The following is a 21,513-nucleotide window of genomic DNA, read 5'->3' as shown; positions in this document are numbered from 1 at the left end:
CCACTGCTGAAGTAAGCCCAAGGGATCTTGCTTTCGATCTCACTTTTGCTTTCTTCACTGCTGTGAACTTCACCAAAACTACTCCTCCTCCTTATCCTTCAGCAATCCATACATCGAGTCTACAGCTATCACTCAGTTCTCTCTATAACACAGAACACCTGAAAGAAAATTCTTCCACCACCCTCTTCTCACTATTTCTCTTTTGCAAACACTGAAGACTTTGATAGAGCTTTTGATGACCCCTCTCTCCCAGAAACATTGTACAAACACTTCCAAACATGAATACAAACACCATGCTCACTCCAGGGTTACCTAGAGTGATGTTTTAACAAAAATGTCAGAAATACTTCATATCCATCATCCAAATGAGGGCTGGCATATCCAGGCAGCTCTGTGTGCTCTCCAGCACATTCCTTTAGAGGACTTCCCCCCACCTTAGGGCTCCCTGCTCATCTGACCTGCTCTTCTCTCCACATACCATCAAGTCCAACAGCAATCTCGCTATTCTTTTGTTGACATCTCTCTGTGAGACTTACCTTTGATACTCCCAGTGTATCAGCTAGATACAGGAGGTGGTACCCATGCAGGCACCAGCCAAAACAGGCTGGGTTTATAGCCAGGGCCACCTCAAGGCAGCCCAGCTGGCTGATGCGAGGAGGAGCATGGGCTGTGGGAAAGGAGCCGTGCTCCTCAGGGACTGATTACTTCAAGGAAGAATCATTATTCCTGTCTGAAGCTTCTCTCATGCACCTCAGCTCTCGACAGAGCCTGAGCACTTCTGAAAGAATGAGTCTCTAAGCTGGGGCTCTCCAGCTCATATTAACTGCAATAAGAGAGAGCATCCAGGGACTGGTTTGTGTGCAAGGGTCACCTTCAGAGGAATCTCTCTGTAGAATAAAGCAAATGCTTCTCTGTGCAGCTTCAGCTAGAGGATGGACTACAGTTTACTGTAATTGAAGAAACAGTTTCCTTTTATAATCCAGCTAAACAGCCCCTGTAGTAAAGGCTGATTTACCTTAGCCTCATTTTTCTTTAAACAGCAATTGTCCTGTAGCATTATCTCACATAGACTGTGTTGAAATGCAACACGAGCTAGTGCTGTGCCCCACACCACATTGAGAGAGGGACATTGTAAGTGAGGTGGTAGAAATAATATAAAAGAGAAACTTCTTTTTCCTTAGATTAATTACATGCTGTTCAGACAACAAGTGCCCATTACACAATTGATGGAAATAGTTGTGACATAAATATGTTATACTTTGCTGCTGGTTTATTTGCACTTTATTTTCTAATTGCAGTAAGGAATAACTTGATATCTTCCTATATTTAAAACCAGGTTTGGCAGGAAGCAAACTACAGATTTTGCTGAATTGTTCCCAGTCAAAGAAAGAAAGAAAGAAAGAAAGAAAGAATTTTTGTCACAGAATTGAATCTACTTTTCTTAGGAGGTAAATGAAATATCTCACCACGTCACCTACACATATTCAGCTACCTTGCCTGCTGTCGCAAACATTTGCTCTGATCCTTGCCGTATCACCTCTCAGAGGAGACAGTTACAGCCTCATCCCAGGGAAAAAAAAAAATCTTTCATCTTTGTAGTTTGTCAGTGTAACTTCTCATGGTATACTATCTCACTGTTCAACTACTGGAGATAAACCAATGCAGAGAAACTTAGTGGCTGGACCACATGCCTAACACAGACCTGTGTGGAACTGCCTGCCGTTTTTCCTTAAAATATGCACATAAAACACCTAGATGTCTTCCAGGCTGTAAAACAAAAGGCCAATAAGAAGCAGCAACAAAACTATAAGACAGTAAACACTTCAGATAGAGAAATCTTAGACATGCCACAAGGGAAAGACTAAATAAGAAAGATGGGAAACCAATCTTTTCCCTGTCAGTCTGTCCTCAAGGGACCAATCCTTCACTCTTTCAGTGGCTGTAAAGGTTGCCCAAATTCACCACAGTATTCACTGACTCCCTAGAAGAATCTCCCTTGCTATTACCTTGTAGACCTGGGCATGTACCCTATCCTTGATTCTCACACAGCAGCTTCTCTGCCTGCACAAGGGGTGTCCCCCCTGCACAGGCGCTGCTGCGTGTGGCAAAGGAAGGAAAGGAGCCCTTCCCTTCTCCTCCTGTCACTTGCAGGGCCTTTCTTCCCTAAAAGCACAGTTTTCACAAAACATAATGTGCAATACATATGCACTGACCTGGCCTGTACTCAGATGGCTTAATGTAATCACTGACCCCAGTCACTCTAATTTCCTTTGTCAGTCATTTTAATTTCCGTAGCAGATATGTGACATATGGTCCCAAGTAGTGGCTAATTACTAATTGTCAGCTAGAACAAAAGACATTAATATTTGGCTAATTGTTAATTGCTTTTGACCAATTCCATCAAAATAGTTGGTTTTATTCCCATTGTAATTCAAAATTCTGTTCTGTCACTATATATATCAAAATAGCAACACTTCTTGAGATGGTTTCTGGTAACAAGATGTGGGGTTTCTTCCTACTGTAGGATTAATTTCTCTAACTGAGGAGAATTTCTTTTGTCTTAAGAAAAAATAAGGACTATTCTGTGAAAATTAAATTCCTCAAGCATTCATAAGCTCAAAAGAATTAGTTGGGCCTTACTTGGATGTGTGGTTTGGTTCTTTTTTCAACCACTGTTTAGAGGTTGGAACAAAAGGATATTTATAAGGGTGCTCACATTCTTCATAAGGATTTGCAAATTTTGCAGTTATGGGTATGATATGATGCAAAACCTATAAAAAAGCCCAAAAACAATGGGCTTTGCTCATCTCTTTTGATCTGGTCAGTTTATGGCATTGTGTGTATGGCTGGTAAATAACACATTTTGTTACATCTTTTGCTCCCTCTCCCCAGCTTTCCCTCTTTTCTCTTCCACAGCCTGCCACACAGCCTGCCACAGCCAGGCCAGGGGCAGGTCTTTCCTCTGCCTCAGGATTCTTGTTAAAACTGCAGCAAAGTCACTTACACTCTCTGCTTCAGTTCCCCATCTATAAATTGAAAAGAATACTATTTCCAGGACTATGATAAAGGAAATACTTTCCATTACAGACTAGGAAGTGCTTAGGTGTAAAGGTGCTGATATAAGTACCTTAGATAGGTAAGTATCTGGGGTACAATACAGGCAGATAACAAATAGCTTAATCCAGCTCCTTATCAAGCTAGTCAGCAACTTCTGCAGAAGCAGGTTGTTGGACACAGGAGAAACCACTTGAGACTCTGAGTGGGATCTATTAGAGAGGTCTGAACTCTGCATTAAGAACTGCTCAAAATAGTGAAGTGCTATTAGTCCCAATTTATAGACGAGGCATCTGTGGCAAGAATTTTCAGGAGTGCTTCCTCCGCTGCCTCTGCCTTTCCAAAAGGACAGGGTGCATGGCATTGCAGTCCCTGCTGACAGGGGAATGAAAGCAGCACGGTCATCAGCTGTGTGTGGCTCCTGTGATTTCTGTGCTGCCCTGCAGTGCATTCAGAGTTGGCATAAATTAAATGCTGATAAATTCGGACAAGTGACAGAGTGCAGTTTTGCACAAATCCAGTATTATGTTTGAATGGAAGCTCCAAGCGAGCAAAAAATGAGGATCAGGCATCTAGAATAAACTCTACAACAGCTATGAAATTTCAGCATCATGTTTTTTTCATGCATTCAAATGGGATCTGTCTCCCTACGCCTACCCTACATCATCTGACTGGACTGCCTGCTGGGAAGCAACAGTACCATGGCAGCTCTCACTGAGAAATCACTCAGTCATACCGTTTACAGCTATGGAGACTGTAAATCTTTCAGGGAGACTGTAAAAGGGTGGCTGTAGGAAAGATATGCTGATTGTTTGTTAGATTTGTTTTTAAAGTACACTGTTCATTGCTATTTAGCAAACATCTCACTACAGCGTCCAGGGGATTATATTTAACCTCCCTTCAGAAAACAAAGTTGCTTCTCCTGGGAAAATACATTTTTCAGGGGTTTGGCTCTGCCATTCTCTTTTCTGCAAACTCATGAATTGAACCATAGCTGTCTTAATTTTTAAGACCACACTCTTATTACTAACCTGGTTGTTTCTGTCTGTAGTAAAGCTAATTTTACAAGTATGTTTTGCAGCTTTTTTTTGTTTGAAGTCTGTAGTATTTTGCTGACCCTAGTGCATTTTGCAGACTGTGTTGCATTTTAATGCCTTCACTGTATATGTAATTAGGTCAGTTGTTTACTCCGAAAAGTTATTTCAAGGTCCAAACCAGACTAAACTGAGAAGCTGTATTAGTCTTTTTCAGTTTTGTGTCTGAAGTACACCAGAACTCAAAGAAGAAAAAGTAAATGAAAAATGTGTTAACTAACAAAGATCAGACAGCTGCAAAAACAATGTTTTATAATCCCCCATTTAACATGCACAAATCTTTTCCATTTCACAGAGAAAATTTCCTAGATTCACTTAAATAGGAGCTAAGAATTGTGCAGAAATTACTTAAAATGAGTGAAAATCATATACCACTGTTTAAACTGCCGCTAGCCAAATAGCATTTTTCTAATGACTTCTTCATTCAGACTACAAACCAGACTTGCTTGAGAAGCTAAATTGCTCCTGCTCTTATCCATCATGAGCAGATAACAAAGTAACCTGGAAGATAGTGCTTTGGGTGGGAAGGAGGAGGAAAAACGAAGCAATTCCTTCAGTGCATGAAGAAACTTTTGACATTTTTTTCCATTTATTGCAGAAGAAATTATTTTGAAGTTTAGGGAACTTTGACCAGTCCCAGAAGCTTTTACGTAATAGCATGAGTGGAACACATTTCATAGATTCACATTTCACTCTAGTCCGACTTTCAAATCTCAAGCTTTAAGACTTGGTGTGCAAAAACAGATAAAAAAATGTCATTGTATAAGCACAAATAACATTAATTATTAATATTATTAAACATTTATACAACCACTGCAAATTCCAACAGTTTAGAAAACATACAAGAGAGGGAAAAAGTTCTTTGGTTATTGATTGAATGAAACCTAAATTTTAAACCTACACTGAATTACTATTATTTCTGGACAATTCATTGATTGTTCTGACTAGTGTCAGTAAACCAAAAGTTATCTATGTCATAGCTAAGCCAACTTGCCTTTGGTTAAACTAAATTTTTGGTTATGAACTTACTGACTTTCCTATTTCAAAAATTTGCTTTTAATGTTCTTCTGCATGTTTAAGATGCAGAAGGACTTTTAGTGTCCCTGACATGCTAAGTACAACTTTGCCAATTCTCTTTTGGGAAGAAACAGGAATATTTTTTTTTTCTACAAGTAAAAGTGTAATGATAATAACTCTTATTTCTGAGTTTCTATAAGGAATCACAAAAAAATTAGCATGAATGTTTCAAACTGAAACAATTGTTCCACTATATTTAACAAATTATTAATTGCATTTTTCCTTAGATAGCAATCTGTTACTAATGTATACATTTCAGCAAGGGTTTAGCTCATGTTTCTATCAAATAATTAACACTTCTTACTTATTTTCATAAGGAGCTATTTAATTTACAAGAGGCCTCTTAAGAGTTATGTTTTTCCTCATTAGATATAATTGAGGGATATGACATTTTGTTCAAGAGAAACTTTTTAGCTTTAATTAGTCAAACAATGCAATTTTTCAAGCTTCCGCTGAAGTTAGTGTGGCATTACCTCATAAACTAAAAATAGATAAAGAAAAAAAAAAAGAAGAAAATTTGGAAAATGATGACATAATATAACAATTATGTGCTCTGAAATCAGAAGTTTCTTAGCCCAAAACTGAGACTGTGGTCTTGTGAACATTTCTGCATATGCTTAATTTTAAAGCTGAATTGTTAAACTGTTTGTAGAATTGGGTCTCAATGTAAAACATATTTAATCAAACTGATGACAAGAGAATTGTGTCAAATATAATTGAGATCAGAACTGATGTTCCAAATTTGTGATTTATATGTGCTAGAGAATGTAAAACATGAGACCTGAAGCCTCCTGAAAGAATGATTAATGTTTTTGAAATGTTCCCATGAAGCTGCATTCCAAGAGCGTGCAAAATGTGCAATTTCTCTCACTTTGACACCAAGCCAGAGAAAACTCTTTGGTTTTGATGGTGTTTCACTTTGCAATTTTAAGTTTGCTTGAAATCAAAACCTCATAGTCAAATTTGAGGGTGGAAGTGGGTGTGAGCCCACACAGGTTGAAACTTTGCTTTCGGCTTGCACAGAGCTGGGAAGTTGTGCAAAGTCAAAATGCAAACTAAAAGTGGGTCTGCATGAATATGTATGCATGTGCAGCTAGGGCAGAGCAGAAAATCATAAAGGCCTTTGTCAGTTCATGTTGGATTTTGGTGCAGTTCCTGATTTCAAGACATGCAACAAACCTGTGTAAGGTACAGCTCCCAGAGCCTTTCCCCTTCCCTCTCCCATGCTGTAAGTGTTAGCGAGGCATTGAGCTTGCTGAACAGTACACTTTTCATACTCAGCTAGTCAGAAAGGTCTCAAAGGTTGTATCATTGTAAAAGTCAAGTAATTAAACACTCACTACTGACTGTAAAAAAAAAAAAAAAAGAAAAAAAAAAAGAAAAAAGAGAAAAAAGAAAAGAAAAGAAAAATAGTGTCTTCTGGGGAAAGGATGGATTTAGAAGGTTGAATTTAACACAGCAGATTTCAGTGGAAATAGAGCCTTTAACTACATTCTGCTTGACTTCATCCAAAAGAAAGGGATGAGAGAAAAGATTAGAAAAGCTATTCAGTACTTGCTTTCAGCAGTAGAGCTTTGGGAGGTGACAACAGCTACTGGTAATTCTTTCCATAATCTTTTCCCCAAAACAGTATTTAGAATCCTCTTCAAAATTTGGCTCTGGATCTATGGCTTCATTATTTTTACAAAATACAAAGCCACCTCCCTTCTGTGCTCTTGGCTACAGATTAAATGTTTCAGTTCCCCAGAAATGTCTCATTTAAAAAAAAAGCTGTCGCAAACCCAAGGAACTCTTTTCCACCTGATTCTACCACCTCCTTGAACACTAGAAAAATCCTGCCTTTGCCCTGAGCTCCTCTCAGGCTTCTCCCATCAGTGCCACCAAAAGCTCAACCACATTTTTGTGGCTGGCTTGCCTCTGCAGTGTCTCAAGAGAAAGAAAAAGCCACTATTTTCTTTTCTACCAGCCACCACTTCCCAGCCTCTGCTCCTCCTGCCACCTGTGGCACAATGGCTCTTTTCATAGCACAGGCATGATTAAGAATTAGCCATTAAAATCTGCTACGTGCCATCACAACATCAGGGACTTGGTCTTGTAAAACATTTTGTTTGGTTTCTTTTATTACAAAACCACTGAGAAATGAACTATTTTCTCTGTAGAAATTTATCTGCTTCGAGCTTCTCAAACACACATTAATATTGTTTATTGGAAACAGCAGAATGAAGGTCTCATTTTCAACACACATCAAGTTGATTACTTACATCAATTGTTGTGATGGGAAAAAAAAGTGCTTCATTTTCTTGGCACTGAATATTGGCTGAGTTTATTCACACCTACTGAAATATAAACAGGCTTATGTTTACATTAGGTACTTTGGGGAAAACATCCTGCAGCCAGAACTCTGGAGCGCTTCAGGAATTTTAAATACAGCTATGATATTATAACCTAACTAAATATGCCTGTCTATTCACTCTTCTCTTTACAATTGCATTTCACATGTTTATTGTACTCTCCAAAGGTTAAAATCCAGACAGAAATGCAGTATTTAACAAACTGATGTTCATTTACCCCACGCCCTTCATAGCATTACATTTCATCCCTGCCCAAGGGTCACTGTTGATGTAATTATAAGGCACTCAGGAGGTGAATGTTAGTTGGGGAATAGAATAATTCATCTTTTGAATGGTCTTATTTTTTGACAGCCTAAATTAAACTGTTTTCATTTACATTAAAGGAAATTCTGACTCCTTATGTAAAAGAATTACCAGAAGAGCACCTCCGTCAAAAAGTAGCAGTAAAGTGGTGGAAGTAACCAGCAATATGTGAGAGATGGAGAAGACTAGGTTGGGATTTGGGGCAACACACTGCCTGCCTTTGTCATGGAGTTTCTCTCCATCAGGCAACAGCACCTACTGCCATTGCCTCGTGTCCCTACCATCCCCATCTGTTCTGCGTTTCTGTGCCAGTGGCAGGATCTTCAGCTTAGAGAGGCTTTGTACTGCACCTAATATAAAGAGGCTGCTCATTTACTTTTTTAGATTTTAGATGCTATTTTCCTTTCAAGCAGTTAATAGATTACATAATCATATCATGTATTCATGAGTAGACTCCTAGGTGAGCTTATGTGGAGATCTTTGTGTAAAACATAGCAGGACTATCAACCTGACTGGTGTGTACTGAACTCAAGTGGTCAATATGCTACTGAGGAAAGAAATTATTTTTACTACAGGTAAAAATCAGCAAGAAAAAGAACCAAATTTGATCAAGCAAGTTGGAAGGAGGAGTGATGCAGAGAGACATGCTTACCTGCACATAAGGAATGATTATCTGGGGCAGCAGAGAAATTGCTGAAATGTGTTCAGTAAATGAGAATGATGGAGACTGGTACATATTTAAATGCCTACTCTGACTATTTTAAAATACAAAGATATAGCTTTAATCAGTGTGGTATTTTTATTTTTTTATCTGTTTTAAATTACTTGTCAAAATAATGAGGTTTTGAGTGGATACAGGGGATATAGACCAGAGAAGAAGACAGATACCTCTACTCAGGCTTTACTTCAATTAAGTCCATTCCTACAGAGAAAACACACTAAAGCACTTTCTTAATTCCTCTGGTGTGAAGGTTCTCATTAGCTCCTCAGACTTAATCCAGGCTTTGACATTGACTTAAAATTTCAGCTTCAGTTTCCAAAGTGTTTTGGAGATTAATTAATATCACTTTGAAATCACTTTACTTCAATCATATGATATAAGGAACCTTACTGTAGGTCTATTTCACTAACACACATTACTGAAGTATGATGAAAGCATTAGAATGATGAAAATTTGAGATATGATAATACATATATATGTATCTATATGAAAAGATTCACAGACACATGGCTTCAGAAGCATCCAAGCAAGATTTGTCCTTCTTTTATAAAAGATTTTTTTTTTTTATTCACAAAAAAAGCTTTTTACTTCCCTGTCTCATAATAAAGCTTTTTCAGTTTTGCCTTGGAAGGCCCATTTCAAAGGCAAAATCTCTGTTGAGAGGCATAGCTGTAATATGTACACAGGTGTAATACACTTAGCAAGAAACTGGCAGGAAAGTGAACACTGTGAAAGACACTTGCTTTTTTTTTCAAAATTATTTACTAACCAACAGAATAATGTACACTTTATCAGCAAGTTCTCTAAGGAAGGGCAAATCCTCCTAGCCTCTTAGCAGCCAGGTGGATGGTCCCAGGAAAACAACCTTCCTGCCTGTGAAAGTCTCTGTGTCTGTGCTCGTCCATGTACATTTTTCATCTCCCAGACAAACATTTATTGATTCTGTTTAATCCCTGAGTTGCAAAGCTGCTACCTTTGAAAATGGCCAGTGGACAGCTTCACTTGCAAACTAGAGGTTCTGGGAACTGGGTGCCTTATAGCAACTGTACAAATTTATATCTGTTTTGATTAACAAAGAAAAAAAAGAAAAAAAAAAGAGAATTTTCACTGAATAATCAAGGAGGCTATTTTCTGTTCACTGGTAATTTCACACTTTCCTGCAATGAGGAATAAAATCAACATTCTCTTAAAATTTAAGTCTTCCCCTTTCATGTTACTTAGAATTATGATAATAAGAAAAAAACCAACTTGTTCAATCACCATAGGCCATGCTGTAGGCCAATTTCTTTGTTCAGAACATTCTCAAACTAGCAATTCCACTGAAATAAAAAGGATTACTTGAATGAATAACTCCTCTCGAAGGACTTTAGGTCTCTTCCCAGGAAACAACAAATATTTTACTTAGAATTGATCAAATTTTTTAATGTCAGCATGACCTATATGGAAACAGAGCCTGTTATTTAAACTGTGCCCAGTCACGGTGGTGTGGAGTTCAGGCATTACTTAAATGAGCAAGAGGGAATGCTAGAAAAGAGGAGTATATATGACCAAACTATCCCAGGATTTTATAGCCACCATTGCTGATGCAGTGGTTGGTTTCACTAAAGCAAACAATGAACACAGTGACGAGAATGCACAAGAATGTTTGGAGCTTCCCATAAAACATTTTCAGTAGAACTTTGCTCTTTCTTGAAGATGGTAGGATAACTGTAGCCTTGTTTCTTGAAAAAGCTCCATGTATTTTAACTGAGACCTTGAAAATCTCTGGGTTTGGCAAAGGTGGGAGCATTGTTGTTAATAGGATGTCTGGGAGGTTTTAAACTGTGCTGTTAGGCTGCAACTTATTAAAATGAAAAACAGTGGCCAGTGTATACCACTTTTTCAAATGCTGAAGTAATAACAAAAATAGTAAGAACTGTGAACAGGTGTTCCACCTTGATTAGGCTTCTCTGATTCTACAATTTTTATAAATTGATTAATTTTTAAATAAATAGGGTAGGAAAAGAGCATGGAATAGCATAGAGCTAACTAGCTGTTGCAGATAACAAGCAGGACTTTGTTTAGAACTATCCTGCAGAACATAAGGGAAAACAAACTGAAAATCCCATTTCTGTCTGAAATATGTTTTATTATACTGGGAAATGACAGAAGCAGCACTGAGCATGCAAAAGTGGGTGTGTGCATGTGTTGTGTATATACATGCTCAAGACCATATGGGCATCTTTTCTCCTTAATTTTGCTTCTATTTGCAAGGAATTTCATTCTCATTTCTTCCACCTGTAATATATATTGGAGTATATCTAGACATATATCCATCCATCATCATCCTGCACTGATATCAGAGCCAGGACATCCAGTTAAGTGACTGTTTTTCAAATCCAGTCAATCTTGTTCAATAGTGCACAGACTTATGGGCAAACATTCAGATTTGTGGTGTCTATATTCTATCTAGAAGGTGGAACTTTCCTTATATGTCTGTAGCTTGTGCCAGTGGGCCTGGAAATCCTGGGAAATTTCTTGGGCACACCACACCATCCCTGCAGTCTCCCCTGCTGCTGGGCAGGAGTCAGTCCTCTTCCATTAGCCAGCTCTTTTCTCAAGATCAAAGCACTGTGTAATGAACTGCACTTTACTCTTAGTTTTTCAAGTTTTTCCTGTACTTCCATTTTGTACCTTTGGCATGTAAATGTTAGTCAGGTGTAATGATGTTTGAGGGGGCACGTGAAGCCAATATTTCAGCATTAACATCAGCAAGGACCTCCTGCAGCAGAGAGGGAGCCTGCTGACTGCCCTGGTGGCTCCAGCGCCTGGCGTGGTGGCACAGTGGCACATGGCACGGTGGCTGGGGCTTCCCCAGGGAGGGAGCAGGCAGCCAGCCATGGCAGCAGATGGGGAGAAGAGGAGGCAGCCAAAAGACGAGACATGTATGGATGCAACTACTGAAATGTAGTTCTCAGCTGAATTTTAAAGTGTTGACCTGTCTCTTTTAATCTTACAGTCCAGTATTGCTAAGCAGCATAGACAATTTGTGTCTGCAGAAATTAATACTCCATTTTTCTCTCAATAAAGGATAAACTTTTGCTTTATCTGATATTTACAATTACTAGAAAGAGCTACAGGCAGTTGATTTTATCTTATAAACATATATAAACATGACAGATATAAGAAAATGCGCAGGTTTAAAAAAAGAAAACCAAAAACTTAAAAGGACTTAGCCCCTCTCTGCCTTTTATTTGCATTTCAGGGATTTATGCCCTTTATAACATTAATTAAATCCCATGTAACTTAAGGAATGCTGTTTATAATGATAGAAAACATACTGGCAAATATTTCAAGTCATTATTTGATTCAGTGATAAGCGTTATGGTGAAGAAGTTTTGCCACCTCTGTTGAAAAAACTTGAGGTAAAGAAGAAATAGGAAACAGCTGGCAATGATTTCTGCGGAAAACTAAAGGCATGAAAAAATATCTGTGAATAGAGTAAAAAGAATAGGACTGTTTATTTTAGAGAAAAGATAAATACAAGGAGGCCAGATAAAGCTTTATAAAATAATATATGACATAGAGAGCAGAGAGTGGAATATTCTACTCTGGGTTTCTCATATTACACAGACAAAGGGATATTTAGTTAAAAAATGAAATTTAAAGCTGAGGAAAAAAATATTTGTCTTCACAACAAAGAAGAATTGTACCATGGAACTCTTTGTCAAAAGGCAGCACTGGTTTTAGCAGAATTAAAAACAAATAAAAAATATCATTTGGATGGTGAGAGTATTCAAAGTTATAGTGTTGAGGTGTAAATCGTATATAAGTCTAATTTCAAATGCATTGCATTGGAGGAGAAAGCGCAGGAGAAAAATCTCTGTTTTGGGTGAGGCATCCTGAAAATGCCTCCTTCACAGAAGCTTCCTCTGAATTGGCAGACCTGGGGAGTGAATGACATAGTGGTTGTATTCAACTTATTAATTCTGTAATAATAAGTAGGAATAAAAAAGATTAAAATCACTTTCTCTATTATTTTTCAGTGTTTTTACTTTGAAGTAATGAACCATTTAAAAAGAATATCAGATGTTGTTTCACTTAGTTGAAGTCATAGACTGTCATTGGCAGATAAGTGACACAATAGGAGTGGAAGAAAATTCAAGATGAATGCCACAGTTTCACACTCGGACATAGGCACTGCTTCATGAAATGGGCCGGGTGCCAGAACATTTAATGGTGGTGGTTAGGAGCTAGAAGAGGTCTGGTGGTGGCTGGGAGGCAATGTCTGAGCTGTAAGCAACCCCCACATTTACTGTAATTAATGGTATGCATCAAAGACCCACTCCATCATCAAACTCCTATGGAGAAGTATCATTGCTACAGCTGCTGGGGTATTAAGGATAAAAGTGCCCAAACTAGACAGTTGGAGTGGACATTTATCAGCTTTAGTTACTGAAATTCAAATAACCAATTAATAAAAAAACAACAACCAGAAAAGAATTGTAGAATATGTATTAAGATTCCATATTCCTTCTTGGAAGTGTTTCTTAAAAATTTACGATACGGCAATAAAAAAAAATCCAAAAAAACCAAAAAAATCCACTAGCTGGCTGTGTGCAGCTCCTTCTCCACCCCAGTGAGAGCTGTTTGTCTATCTATCTTAGGCTGCACATCTGCCTTTCATCTCAGCAGATTTTGACTTTTCATGACATTATGACACAGAGGTGAGCACAGATGCTTATCCCTGTGCCCCGTTCCGTGCTGTCTTCCCGCAGTCCTTGTCCCTGTGGCACAGCTTCTCACGGGACTTGTGTTACAGAGTGCTGAGGCAGGAGGAAGGGTCTCAAGCCCGTGTTTTCCGAGGGGATAAGAGGAGGGTGAGCCGTGCCCAGCCCGGTGCAGCTCAGGAGAGCAGCCCCGGCGCGGCTCCGCTCGGTCTCCTGGCAGCGCAGCGCTGCACACAAATGCCGCTCGCTTCATCCTGAGTTCATCAAGCCCTCACAGCTGCCTTCACAGTATGCTCAAATTTGGTATGAAGGCTGCATGTAACTGTAGAGCCATGATCACACACTAATATGCTAATAGGATTAGCATTACAGTTCTTGGGGAAGAAAATTATATCTTTAGATAAGAGGTTTCTTCCACTTTGAAGATTCTGAGCTCTGTACCTGCTGTAGTTGGGGGTGGGGAAAATACACTTTCTTTCTCACCATCTTCCTCTCTGCATGCTGTCCAATGGTGTCAGAAGGGTTTTCTTCTACTTTTGTCACAGCTTTGCCACGGGGTGTTGTGAAGGGGAAGCTAAGGAAGCAGGCCAGTCATTTACAATAATTAATGCTAGGATTAGTATCCCAAGTGTTGTTGCTGATTAGCTGCAGAGATACCGTGCTTGTGGTCACAGGCTGCAGGGCTGAGGAGGTAATTTGAGTTGAGGAAACTGTGTGAGTAGTTGGGAGGGTGTCAGTGGCCACTGCCCATGCAGGGGTGACATTTGTTACTTAGAATTGTTCTGTACTGTGCTATACATATCACCATGCCACATAGAACTGCTTTCGTTTGACAAAGGTATACCTAGTGACACATGTACTACCAAGGTATAAATCTTGCAGCAGCATTTCACCTTAATTTCTTTCAGCAGAAACCAACATTGTCTTCAAATTTCCCAGCATCCCTGAATTCAAGAAATTGTGACCATGGAATCCAAAGGATCTCCCCATCCTTTCATCTCTTTAACAGTGCTTAGTGGAGAAAATTGCCAAGTTAATTCTGCTGGATGCTTCTTTACTCCCAAGTGGGGAAAGAAGTCCAAAAAATGTGTTGATTTCCAACTCAGGTCAAAAAACTTGTTGGTCACTGAGGCTTAAAGCAAGACATGCACACAATGCTGGCTACAGTGCAGTGTTAGTTTTTTCAGAGTCAACCATTTAAAATATGTCATCAGGACAGAAAAAATTTCAAATTCACCTATAAATGTTTGTTGCATAAAAGTTAGAAAGAGAGAAGGGGAGCTTTCTAAAATTGCTTATTATCCTTACATAATATAGCAGAAGGAAATGAGGAAGTTTGGGCAAAATGCCTTTTCTCAAGTGGTGTTTCCTTCAGGAGAAAGAAACATGGGAAAGGAAAATCAAAATATTTAGGTTATAAATGAATCCAGCGGAAAACAGTGAGATATCACACCCATCACTGGTTTTTAGGCAAAAAAAATTGCTTTCAGGATTATATAGCCACTGTTTGTAAATAGGAGACTGTCACCTGGCTTAGTCTTATGCTATTTCCCCATCAGCCTGTCATGGCCTTGCCACAGCCACTTACTGCACTCATGATGTTTTGAAACATTTACTGATTCAGAGGGTAGTTCATGGGTACAAGAAAAAATGTTCCAACAGCAGAAATAGTCTTAGAGAGATGACAGTGTGCTATTTATTGTCTGGCAAGTCATAGTGGAAGGAGCAAACAAATACCAGAACAGACAATTGTAAACACAACACTTTAAAGCAGTCGATCGGGGTTTTATATTAAATCATCTGTTAAAACTTCCATCCAGACAAGATGACTCTCTGCTTTGGAGGACTGCATGAAAATTGTATGTTAAAAGACATGAGTGAGTGTCTTTGTCAGTGATTTCTCTGAGTTTCATGATTGAGAAAATAATTTTGAAATAATCCTGTGCAGAAAACAAAATACTAGTAGTCATCTGTACATACACACATGACTTTTAGAGAAAAGGAAAACTTAGTAAAATGGTCTGACCTATCTCTTATTAACCTGTTATTTTTCAACAACTTTCCAAGATAACCAATAAAATGTTCCTAATATTTAATATGATTCTACCTTCATTTATGGCTCCCTGGTAGAATTAAGGACTACTACTACTATGTTAAATGAACTCTTCCTAAGAGACAGATTCAAAATTATTATATTTATGCACACAAGGCTTGAAAGAAGATATATCCTAACCTTTAATTATGAATTACTCTCATGGTTTCAGAAAAGCAGCTGAAATCCTAGTGATGTTTTAAGAAAAGTAAAATCCTAAGGTTTATTTAAGAGGGTTCTGTTACTTTAAATGTCATATTCTGAAAGCCCTTGTTAATAAAGACTGGCACAGGTCACACTGTCAAGGATAAACAATCATTCCTAAATCCTTTGTTTCAGGCTACAGTGAAACCTAATCCCCATGGTGTTCTTGACTGGCCATGCATGCATGTAGATATGCAACACTTTTATAGTACTAGTGCTTTCTTTTAAGCACATTGCTCCTGACTGCAAGGCATTTGATTTCTTGTAATTAATCAGCTCATCATACATGCTGTGTTTCTCCCTCAGGCCCAACTCAAGTTAGTGATCCAAAACTGGCCCCAGGAAAAAAAGAAACCATTTATGTTTTTAGTGCACAGAATAAAACCCTGATAAACAGTGCTTGGCTAAACAGTGAATTCAGAAGGCATTGTTTATTTTTTTGCAAGATACAGGTCTGGATTTGGAGGTTGAGGTTTTTTTTTTTTCCCAAGCTATAAGTCTGTTTTTCCTTTGTCTTGCAAGTCTGTTTACCTTGTATGTTTACCCTGTAGAATGTTAAAAAAGCCTGGAACTGCCAAGTGGGCCCCTAAATGAGACATCAAGATCACTATATTTTTGAGGGTTTGTGCTTCAGCATCTGAAGTCACTGTCTGAAATATAAGTGTTCATTCTGTCACATGTTAATCTGTCATCCTTTATCTTTGCGTTCCTTCATATTTGGCTTGTCTGTATAATAGCCTGGATACTGTTAATTTTATCAGATCCAGGAAACAACGTCAGCTTGTGCTGGTAATTCTTCATGCCTGCAGATGTGGCAACTCTCATTCTTTTCAATTATGTACCAGTTGGCCTTAACTGCTGCTTGGAGAGTCACACGTTGTTACTAGGGGTCCACAAGAACGTTAGAAAACTTAACAGGCAAGCCCTCACTTTTTGTTTTTTATGATGAAGATAATAACCTGTATGCTTACCCAGGCACCATGTTCAGCTAATGAGGACTACAGCACCACCTCCCACCTCTCCATCAGCTCATGGGTTGTGGTACCACTCCTTGTTCTGCTAATGAACAAGGATTTTGAGTACTTGCTTTCTGCAATGATGAGATACAGCCCTGCCAACATTCATTCTGGGCTGTATTTTTTTGGCACAGGCTAAGCTCTTTATGCCTGTTCTTTTCCCTATGGCAAAGGCAAGAAACTGAAAGGAATTATTTCACCTAATAGCTCCTTGCCTCACAGGGCTGCTCTGAGACTTAATTAATTAATGTTTGTAAAGTGTTTCAAGAGCCTGGGATAAAGAGGAGCTATATAAGCACTGATACCAGGACAACACATTGTTATTATTAACTCCCAGTCTGATCCAAAGCCGCCAGGTGAATCAAAAATGGAACTGTAGCCACCAGTGCAAAAGTGGGGATAGTTTGTCCAGCATAAGTAAAGACAGCACAGTGTATATTTATTTGCAAAGAATTATGTATAGATATGTGTTTAAGCCATGGTCAGTTTGACCAAGAGTTCTTGCAGGACAGGAAAAAAAGAAAAGGATTTTGAACACTACTACTGTCCTGTTTTTAATTTCCCTGTCTTTTCTTGTTCTTAACATACCATCCAGATAAGGAAAATAAACCACACTGGGCTATAGATTAAGTTAAATATCAAAATCATTGCATGCTGTCTGTGAAAACTCACTCATGCTGAACATTTGTGGGTTATCAGGATCAAAGAGCACTTCAATATTTATCAAAAAGCATAGCCCACCATGGTTTAGTCTTCATTAACCTGGTGTGTATTTGAAGAACTCAATAGAGCTAATGCAGTCCAAGCTAAAGCTGACATTTTTTGACTTAGGAAAACATTTATCCTCTTGAAGAGATATGTATCAGTTTGTAAATGTTGTGAAAGGGCAGAATAACCTAGGGCTCACATATGCTATTGGGTTGTCTGAAATTTAGCTTTACGGAGCTGAATTATGCTTTGTACAGAGTCAAGAATGAACTTGTCATTTCTGTAATACCACTAAAGCTTATTTCACGTATAATGGGACATCCCGCTGTGCATAGATGATACAATTTTTCTACTTGGATTTAAAAACATTAAAATGAAAAAGAGGTTAAATTAGGCTGCAAAAGCTTGGGCATGTGTGATACGAAGGGTGTGCAATCAGCTGTAGGGAGTTTTGGTACTCCCCCTGCTACTTTTGGCTGATTGGGTTTCATGTCTGAACAAGACCTCGAGGAGTTTAGCTCATGTAAAAGACTCTCCCCCATATATAGAAAGGAATATGGATCGTAATGGGAGTTTGTTCTGATTCTCTGGCACTGCCTCTAGCTTTTTCAATCTGTTCTTACTGTGCAACTAATGCTCATATCCATGATGTTCATCTAGAGAAAGATCATTTTAAAACTTGCTAAAACAGTAAGAAAAGAAAGTATTTATGTATACTGATGACATAGGATACATATGTATGTGAGGGAGAGAAATCAAAATGGAGATTATGGCACAGGACCTAGACTCCTGGCTCAGCTTTTCTGTCAGTTTCTTTTCATGACTTAAGCAATTTGTTTCATTTCTCCAGGTCACAACAAGGTGCTGTAAATATTTTCTTTTATTTTCTCTGTGTGAAACAGCAGGAAGAGAAGCAAATGGAGCAGGTATATGTGACCGAGAGGATCATGAGTACCAAATGGATATAGAGGAATTGGGAGCTTGATGTTTAAAGATGTTTAAAGAAAAATAAAAGCCAAATTCCAGTCAACAACTTCTTGCTGGTTGGAGCTCAAGCCCGAGAAATGTTTCAGACAAAGGGAATTAGGCAGTGTTTGCTACTGATTTTCTCCATATTCTTTCGAAACCTCTGAAAATTTCTTCTAATGTGTAATACCTTAATGGAATAAGAAAGCTGGTGAGCCTTGGACACCCACTCCAACAAGAGATGCAAGTCTTTTTAGTTAAACTGAGTCATAGCCTGACCCAGAACTGGTAAGAGATTCCTTCATTATCTCCTCTTGAATCTCATAATTATTGCATTCTTGTGCTTTTTCTACTGGGATAATACGGAAATAAAGTACAGTACTTGGGGAGCATGGTGATCACAGGTGGACAGTGAAGCACTGTTGTTCACCATTTAAGCATAATTTATATTTAATATGGTTTAACAATGGTTTTTGCATTTCATTTCCTAGCGGCTGAGTTTCTACTCTCAAATCCTAAAGGGAAATGGTTTAACCAGACACTGTCAGTAGTCTGCAGCCTGTGCAGATTTCCACATTTTCACTAGAGCCAGGTTTTCTGGAGCTGTGTAACCATCTAATCCCACAGAGCTTGTGTATCCCCTGTCTCTACTAACAAGCTGGAAGCATGTGCAAGTTGCCCCAGAGCACACCACAGCCATCACTCAGGTGCTGGGGTAATAAGGCAAAGCAGCAGCTCCTCATGCACAGCCTTCCTGCTGTAAAGCTGGCTGTCAGCAGGGAGTGGTCTGGGCCACGTGGAAGATGGGAAAACTCCGTAATTCCATGTATCATTGAGGAACATGGCGCAATGCTGGTGGAGACTGATCCAAAAAAAAAAAAAAACCCAGAAAACCTCTGGGCATTTTGTAACACCTGCAATAGAAACCTGTCAAGGGAAGAAGAGTGAATATCTGGATCTGCCTGTGTTTAAATGCAAATTAGAAGGAAAATACCAGCTGCAATGGGAACAGAACAGTTCTAAAGGTTCAGTGGTTCAGTTTGAATACCTCCCTTGTGTAAAATGAGTGACTTTCTAAAGAACCTGTGCACCTGTAGATCTTATTGTTCTCTACTGTTTGAATTGTTTATTCTTCTAAAAATATTTTACAGTAGATGTAAATTAGTTCTTTATACTGTGCTCAATAGGAAAAGGAAAAATATAACACAAATTAAGTTGGGAAAAAAGGAAGAGAGTGTTACTAGAAATTGTTAGACTATTTTTTTTCTGGTTTTGACATAGGGTCCAGATGGGTTTTCTTTACCAAATTAGTTCCTCCATTGCCACAGAAAATGCAGGAAATCTAAGCAGCTTCTCAAAGGAATCAAGTAGAGGAGATAGCACAATATCTTATCTGAGTTTTCCCTCTGGCTTTTCCACCATACTATCCCTTTACTCCATAAACTTTGAGCAAGTTTAAAGGCGCTCCTGCAGCATAAATATAAGTGGGTTGCCTAAGATAAGGGACACTGGATGAAATGGAAAATATGAAAGCCAGCATACATTGAAACAGCCATCTGCTCAGCCTTGGAACAGGACATTGCAGAGCTCATCTATGTATTAGTGGTGCCATTTAATGCTGTTCCTAAAAAAAAGAGTTAATAAAATTCATGGCTGTAGCTGATTCATATTATAATGCCCTTCTAGAAAAAGCCTGTACCACTGCTCTGTGAATCTGTGCACAGGATGGTAATATGTACCATAAGGCAAACTAAAGAGCCTCATGTTTCTAATGCTGCAGATAGGCAGACTCAGAGTGAGTTGGAAAACCCTTGTGGACTGGCAGCAAGAGGCAACCTGTACTCCTGAGGAAATCACAGCCAAAGCTGTCCCCAAGCCTGGGAGCCAATAGCCAACAACTGTGCCAACAGAGTAAGTACTGAAGAGGAGGTATGGAACAATTGTTATTTACATCACTGGAAAATTGTTAAGAAATGGGATATAAGGTCAATGGAGTCTTAAAACACCTCATCAGCAATATCTGCTTCTATGCTCAGTTATTTTGCACATGGTGGTCCACAATGGAACCTTTCAACATTTACCTTTTGCTTAGGAGTTCACTTGCTGTGTTACTTACCAGGGGAAGTAAGTTGATGGCACATGACAATACTGCAGGAAGGGTAATTACATGCAAATAGATGCTGTAAGGCTGTTAAGAGCAACCGTTGTATACAAATAGTACAACTTGATAGCTTACCCTACAAATCATTGCAGTTATTTTAAATCTGTCATTCTACAGAGAAATATTGTTTCTATAGGCTGGCTCTCATTCTAAAGCCTTTAAGGGGTATATTTGCTATGAGCTACTTCCACTTCATTTACGTTATTAAATTAGGTTTCTCAAACAAATATTGCCAGTAGTATTAGTAAGCAGTTCCTATTTCGTTTACTGAAGATGGAGCTGTGAATTCTCTGAATGAAAAATTAGAATGTTTTAACATATGCAAAAATTTGGATGGCAAAATCCATAGCATCAACTATTTCCTCTCCTGCTGTAAAGTGGTCTTTTCCTGTAGTTTTATGCTTTACACAACCAGAAGAATCCAGAAGTTTTTTAAGTACAGAAACACTGCAAACCAACATATTTCACAGTTTACAAAACACATCTAAGATGCACTTTGTTTAAGACATTTAGAAAACAGGGTAGTTAACTGCAAGATATATTAAGTAAGTGTTCAAAATATATGAAAGCAAATGGCAAAATGCTGGAATCTTTCAGATTTGGGGGACTGATAGGCTTTGTGCATGTCTGTGTGTGCATGCATGCCTGTGCTCGTGACGTCTTTTATTCAGCTGCCAATGTAATTAACACACCACCGTGGGAGAGGAGGGTGGGGCTTATTTTCCAAATCACAAACTCCTTGTTGTTGAGCCCAGGATTGTCTCAGCTGGGTGTTTCTAAACATCTCATGCTGAATTATTCAATTTGGCATAGATAAGTAAATAATGTGTAAAGAAGGGGGTCTGACCCCACACCTCCCTCTTAGCTGAGGTCCAAATGTCAAGGCTATTGGGCTTGGACAGTAAGGATACATTGCATTGCCATGCCCAAATCTTTTTCCATTTATTTTCTCCTAAGTTGCTCAGGGACCGTTAATTGTGAATCAAAGTCTCCTTACCACTTAAATTGTGTTTGAAAATGAAACTTAGGCTCCTAAGCTTCTTGGAACTTTGGAAAA

This window comes from Onychostruthus taczanowskii, unplaced genomic scaffold, assembly GCF_017590055.1.
Source record: "Onychostruthus taczanowskii isolate IOZ18803 unplaced genomic scaffold, ASM1759005v1 scaffold7, whole genome shotgun sequence".
Taxonomy (NCBI): Eukaryota; Metazoa; Chordata; class Aves; order Passeriformes; family Passeridae; genus Onychostruthus; species Onychostruthus taczanowskii.
Note: the sequence above shows the minus strand (reverse complement) of the source record.